Here is a 7,164-nt window from a genome sequence, read left to right as displayed (position 1 = left end):
AAAAGAAAACGCGAGGCCTGCGCGGAAAGCGCAGCACAGTCACAGCGATAGCTCGAAGAGCGGCATTTCTAGAGCACGTTGTAAACTCTTTTGTGGCTACTAATACAAGTACACTAGCAAGGTTCCCACTACGCCACAAACTGAATTGAAAAACCTTTATTAAAAAAAGAAGACGGGTTTGAGAAGCAGGTGGGTGGGGCCCCTAGTCCAGGGCTCCACTGTCCTCAGCAGCCCGCCGCGCCTGGTCCAGGAGAGCCACTTGGGCCTCCTTTTCCTCGCCGGCGAGCAGGGTCTCCCGCTGCTCCGTCCTGAATTTTTGCGCCGGAATCTGAGGCGAGTTAATTTTGGGGGGCCTTAATTCACATTCCCACGTAATGTGAGAAAGAGTTGGCTGTCCTCCACACCACGGGCAAGCACCCGCGTATGCGGTTGGGTGAATGGCATAATTATATAATTTTTGTGAAGTTGGGAAGCACCCACCACGACTTTACTCGCCATTCTGAGGAGAAGCGAGGTACCATCTGTAAGGCATTATGTGCAGTTTCTTGATGCGACGGCTGATGACGATGAAGAATTATGACTGAGCCTTTTGTAATGGGTTGGAAGCTTTAAAGGACCCACTAGTTACCTAATTCGCAACGTGTGACACCAAGTCGTGGGTGTGACACCCACTCTCCCACCACGCTTTATAACATACGCTAACGTCAGAAAGAGACAGAGAGAGGGAATTTACTTTATTGAGACCCTGAGGATATTTATCATGGGAGCCTTATGGGGTCCCTTGGCAACCAATAGAAGTGCACTTGCGAGGAACCCACTACGCTATAAATCATCATAATTTTTGTGAAGTAGGGAAGCAGTCATTCTGCGGAGAACCGTGGTACCTGCTAAACACATGTAAGGCATTATGTGCACTTTGTTGATGCTGTCTGATGACGATGAAGAATTATGGCAGAACCATTTGTAATGGGTTGGAAGCATTCAACAACCCACTCGTTGCGCAATTCGCATTGTGTGACGCCTGGTTACAGAATTCGCCTTGTGTGACGCTGGGTTGTTATTTTACTCTTCCACCACGCTACATTACATATGTAGTAATGTGGTTCTCGATGATTTTTGCGCAAACTTTACAAGTGACTTGTAAAGTTTGCGCAAAAATCATCGATAATGTTTAACCAACTAGCCCACTGCCAAGTTTTTCTCAAGTAATGTGGTTCCTTCTCGACATGAAGCCTGTGTAGGGTCTTTTTGAAAAGCAGAGTCAAGCACCCGCGTGGCTCTGAGGTAGAATACTGGGCTCCCATGCAGAGGGCCCAGGTTCGAGCCTTGTTCCATCCGGGAAATTTTTTCTTATTTCTAGCGATAGTGGTTACGGACACCGGCGGCGGCGGACAACTACGGCGCCAAAAACGGCCTTTGTTGTGATCTCATAACAGCTTTCGATGTAAAAGAAAAGTCACAGTTTCGCCGCAAAGGCGAAGCAATGAATGCGATAGCAAGAAATCGCAATGTCACACGAAGAACCAGAGGCAGCTCGATACTTGCAGCGTGCCGCTGAAGCACGAAGAAGGACGCCCTAAATGAACGCACAGGCATGCAAAGGGCAAGCGTGAACTAATAACTGTCACAGTTGTTACGCCTCTGTGTTTGAGCAACACGCTGCAAGTGTCGACAATGGAGAATCAGACGCTTGCTTGCTTGCTTGCTTGACCATTAATTCTTGGCTCTTACCCATTACGGGGGATTGGCCACGAAACCGGCGGTCAATATTAGTGGGGAAATTTAGAATTTAGACGCTCTTAGATATTTCTTCTTCTTTTAAACTGCGGCGCGAGGAGTGACCCTCTGCGTCTCCTACCACAGGGGGCGTCTGATGCAAGGTGTGCCCGGTGTTCTTTGTCTTTTTTTTTCCTTCCACATCCCGAGTGGGTACAGAAAATGGCCACTTTGTCGTGCGCGACTCAAGGGCAGTTTTCAAATTGAAAAAAAATGAGGAGCATTGCGTGATAGAAAACACACTCACGCTCCTTCGAGATTTGCTTACCACCAGCGGTACATGGTGTATATAAATAGCTCGCCGTTATTTCTCTTGCGTGTGCATGGCGTGTGGCTGAGTTGTCTAACGCAGCGCGCTGGGTAGTGAGGATGCCTTTTTTTATATATATACATACATATACATATCCGGGACATGACGGTGTCGACAGACGGCGACGGCGACGGCAAAAATCAGCCGAGAGAGCCCATATAATTGCTATCGCAATAAAAACATGGTTGATACCTCTGTCAAAGGAATCGGTATAACACGAAAGTAAAACGTCTCTTTACAGAAGTAGTTGAATGCTGTACATTGATATAAAAGAGCTTGAACAAATAATATTGGTGACGTGGATGCACCCACGTTGACGCTTGGAGGCACATCTCCATCCCGACGACTAACGTACACGATCAATGATTAAACAGGCTTTTTGCGGTAGCTGTAGTATAGTTATTGGTGAGAAGGCACTCAGTGAAAGCGGAGTGGCAATCATAAGAGCGTCGCTGATTAGACGCAGAGCTCAAGGTGAGGTCGCCATCCTGCTGCATATGAAAGAGTTATTGAAAGCCATGGCGAGACTAGAAGAAAACGCAACGCGCGTCGTGTCTACCCTCTAACCCGGCCGCGTTTTCTCTCGGGACGAGTGTAAGCGGAGAAAGTGGTGTTACTACAACCAGGCGAGGCAGGCGTGCGTCGCAGAGCTATTTTTAATATGAATGGATGCTGTGAGCGAGGCTGAGGCTTTAGGGTGCCTGGATGCGCGTTTTCTTGCGCGCACGCATCGAGGCACACTACTGAGGCTTGGGCTAAGATCGCCATCTCGCGGTGTGCTTAGCGGTGACAAAATTGCACTTCTATTGGAAACGCGCCGAATGGGACGGATGCGTCATAGAGTTTCCTAAAATTAACTAGAGGGGACTCTGGCACAAGTTCCGCGGCTGCACAGTGGTGCGCGCCGTCATCGATGACGTCATCACTAAGGTATGCGGCGAGGGCGTCCACGATTAAGAGTACTATGCATACTCTAGCATGGGAGAGCAGCGAGCCGTCCCGAGAGTAAGAATAAAATGACGCATAAGCGCATCTATTGAGAGATTGCGAACGGAAGCCGATTCCTATTTGGCAGTGTCTGCGAACGGAGCCGATGCAATACCGGCTTCAAAGGAAGCCTATTTCTTTTCAGCTGGGACTGTAGCACAAGCTTCTTCGACAAGATTTCGTGGGAAGTGCACGTTAAAATTGAAAGTGTATACGACTATAACAAACAAGAAGGCTATTTTTCGCAAGAGACGCAATACCTTATCTGCAAATCTGCACGGTTATCGGGACTTGTCGCAAGAGGGACGGGACTATCACTTCAAACATTAACCTTTTTCGCCCGTGGTACGTTGACGCTGCTAACCTGGGAAAGGAAGGCTGAAGGTGGGTTTTGTCTACGGAATTGTGAAGGTCCGTCACATATGCTTATTAAGACGAAAGCCTTATAAATCTCACGGGTCAAAAAATTTTTCGAGATTTGGCGAGAGGTGACGATACCTCGCGAGACCTTGTCAGCAGCGTCGGCGTCAACACGATGCAGAAGAAACAATATAAATGAAGTCGGTCAAAAGTCGCGTGTTGATCGACTGAGTGTGTGTGCAGACGGTGTACCGAAAGTCACTTGACCTCAATGTAACGTGACACTATTAATGACGTCGCCCTGCGATGTCGCAGATCGTCATAATTTGGGACGTCATGGCGACCTCATCGCACGATGTCGTCGTGTGGTCAAAGGCGGGCCGATCACGGAGGCTGTGAGGTGCAGAAGGCTTGCAATGCCTCAGATCCCGGAGGCAGTGCTAAACCACGTTAGGTGCGGCAAGTTTTTAGAGGGGGGGGTGGGCAGGATTAATACAATAGGCTCACATGAAAAAGAAGATGGAGAATAATAAGCAGATGACTTACGCCTTGCAGTCGCTTTAGGGGCAAGTGCATAAAGGACCTTGTGAGTTTGCGCATTGATCTGTGTCTGCCTTAGCTTGCAGACAGCTCCGAAGCCACTGTCCTGTGGTGATATATTTGGCATCTTCAAAGGGACCGGCAACTGGTTAGAACGTTTGATTAGGCATAGAGTTTCCTAAAATTAACTAGAGGGGACTCTGGCGCTGCGATCGTTCAGCCACGATGGGAATGATGGGTAGTACCCGAATTTAGCCTAGTCTTCGTAGTTGCGGGCTTCGAACGCACTTGCGGATTTGTTTATTGATGTGTTTTGGTTTTCTTTCGGATAAAAGAATGGATTGTTGTGAACTTCGTGACCAGATTTGAATTGGTGAGCCTAAAAAAGATAAAGTGGTGAAGTGTAACTGCTGACATTTTGCTGAACTTCGTCTTGCTACAAAGCGGATCCAGGCGACGCGTAGCCAAACGGAGCCGAAAGAACGAAGTTTAGATCAAATCGTGTACTACCCAAGGAGGTTTAAAAAAAAAAAAAAAACTTCTGGAGTGGAGGCTGCGCGCCGCCGCTGAAGCCGACGGCCGCCATACTGCTCCAGGCAGAAAACGTGTGGGTCGTCGCTTGAGCCCGCGCGGAAGTTCCACAGATGGCGAATTTCTCTACTCCTTTGGTGACAAGCGAGTGTTGCGGATGTCTCATTTGTTGGACTGCGATCCACTCGATAACCACATTTACTATTTGTCTAAGGTTGCCAAGCTGTACATAAAAAACGCCGGGCCTGAGCGGAGCGCGCAGCACAGTCACATCGAGAGCTGGAAGAGCGGCCTTTCTAGAGCCCGTTCTAAACTCTCTTGGGGAAACCAATACAAGTACACTTGCAAGGTACCCACTACGCCGCAAATCATAATTTTTGTAAAGTGGGGAAGCATTCACTATGCCATTATTCGTCTTTCTGCGGATAGCGAGGTACCCGCTACGCATCTGTAAGGCATTATGTGAACTTTGTTGATGCTGCCTGTGGCTGATGACTAAAAGAATTATGGCTGAGCCTTTTGTAATGAATTTGAAGCAATTAACAAACCGGTCACTTGTTGCGAAACTAGCATTGTGTGACGCCTGGTCGTTATTTTACTCTTCTGACGCGCTATATTACACATTTAACGCGATTCCTTTCCCGGCATATGACGCCTGTAACAATGTTTTTACAAAGGCGTTCCAGTCACTAGCGTGGCTGTGTGGCAGAATACTGGACTGCCACGCACAGGACCCGGGTTCAAATCCCATGTGAGCCTGTTTATTTTTATTTATTTTATTTTGTTCTTATTTCGCGCGATAGTGGTTACGGACACCTGCGGCGGCGGGGGACAACCACCCCACTGCCGTTGTCATCTGATAACAGCTTTCGCTGTAAAATCAGGCTTCACCACATTTCGAAAGAAATCAACCGGAAAAAATTGGGCAAATCTCAGGCGTTGTGGGAATCTGTTTCATGCGAAGCAGTCAGCGAGTACTTCTATGCTGTATTTTATGGCATTGAGCCAAGCGTTACGAGATGGATCAACGTGTTTTTGTAAGTGTAGTAGCTGTGTGCACATCGTGGGCTTACCAGGCACGTCGACAACACTGGCGTTTAAAGGGTAACTTATGGTGCAACATAACGTCAGCCCTCACGTTAGAGTACATACGCCAGTATTATCGAAACTAAGAGCACTATATGGTGCAACCATGTGGATATCATACGTAACTTTCGTTAATGTATCCCTCTGTGGTCGAGCAATGCTTCAATATAGCTTGCTGAATCATAGGAATACAAATATAACGTTTATTACATTGCTATAAAAGCGGAGCCAACGCTGGAACCACCGATGTTAATCTTATATGACGCCGGTATCGTAGGAGTACATACGTACTGTGTATTGCTTTCTTGCAAAATTAGATGGCCAGCACCACAACCAAACTTGACGTTGCACCGACGTTACGACTGCATAGGCTGCTTTTCCAAACCAGTCTATATACCTGGCGTGCCTCTGTGGTAGAATACTTGATTGCCACGCAGAATGCTTGCGTTCGATTCCTGCTGTGATCCTTATATTCTTTCCATTCGTCGGCTCAACGCTGCCGATGTCGGTTTTTCGTAACGCTCTCGCATTTAAATTACTAATGTCTGTTTTCGCCCTTCCTGGGTAGATATAAACTGTCAATCACCTGTGGCGCATGACCGTACACCGCGATCCGTGGTAAACGGCTATGTGCCACATGTGTCTGGAGGAAAGGGTTTGACGACGTACACGACTGGATTTTTCCGTTATTCATGTCATGACTCGACAGTCATATTCGTCAAATCCTCTTACCTTCCCATGCCGATTTTTGGTCTACACCAAGTTAAGGAGGCGATCATGAGAGCACCCAGGCGTAGGCGGCTAGATAGATAGATACGTAGATAGAAACGCTGAATGTACCAAAGATTCGCTAAAAAATGCTTCGCATTTAAAACTCCCAGAGTGCAGTAAGAACGCGGCTGACAAGGACTGTTATTTTTAAAATTTTGTAAACGAGTGGTACAGCAAGCTAATCAATTAATCTGCTTTCGTATCTTTTGCTGTGTTTAGTTTTTAAGGGCACGTGTTTCATACGTTTAGTTTCGTGACTGTCTGCATTATGATGCATTTTGAAGTTATTGTGTAACTTGTTGCTTTATCGATTCACGTATAAACCACATTGTATATATTTCTTTATCTTTTGAAATTGTATAAAAGCCGGGATGAATAAAATTTTATGTGCCACATATTCTGTCGTAACCTTTCCACGCAGGACGTTATGCTTCAACTCAAGCACGATATCGTAGACAATCCCACACGATCCACCAAAGCGATACTCGGGCTCGACCTCAAAAAGCGTTCGACAACGTTAACACGCCGCGATACTTGAAAGCATACGAGCGTTGGGAGGGGCGAGGAACGTACCACTACGTACGGGATTTTCTTAGGGCCGCCGGGCCCGCTTAGCGATCGGCGGACTAGAATCCCAAGACATATACAATGGTTGTACGGTAAGCCACAGGGCTCCGTAATCTCGCCCATGCTCTTTAACCTCGTGCTTGTCGGATTACCACGAAAACTAGCTGAGATAGAAGGCCTCCACCACAGCTTGTACGCCGATGATATCACCCTCTGGGTTGCCGAGGGAAATGACG

The sequence above is a fragment of the Rhipicephalus sanguineus genome, chromosome 9 (assembly GCF_013339695.2).
Source record: "Rhipicephalus sanguineus isolate Rsan-2018 chromosome 9, BIME_Rsan_1.4, whole genome shotgun sequence".
Taxonomy (NCBI): Eukaryota; Metazoa; Arthropoda; class Arachnida; order Ixodida; family Ixodidae; genus Rhipicephalus; species Rhipicephalus sanguineus.
This window is presented reverse-complemented; position numbering follows the sequence as displayed.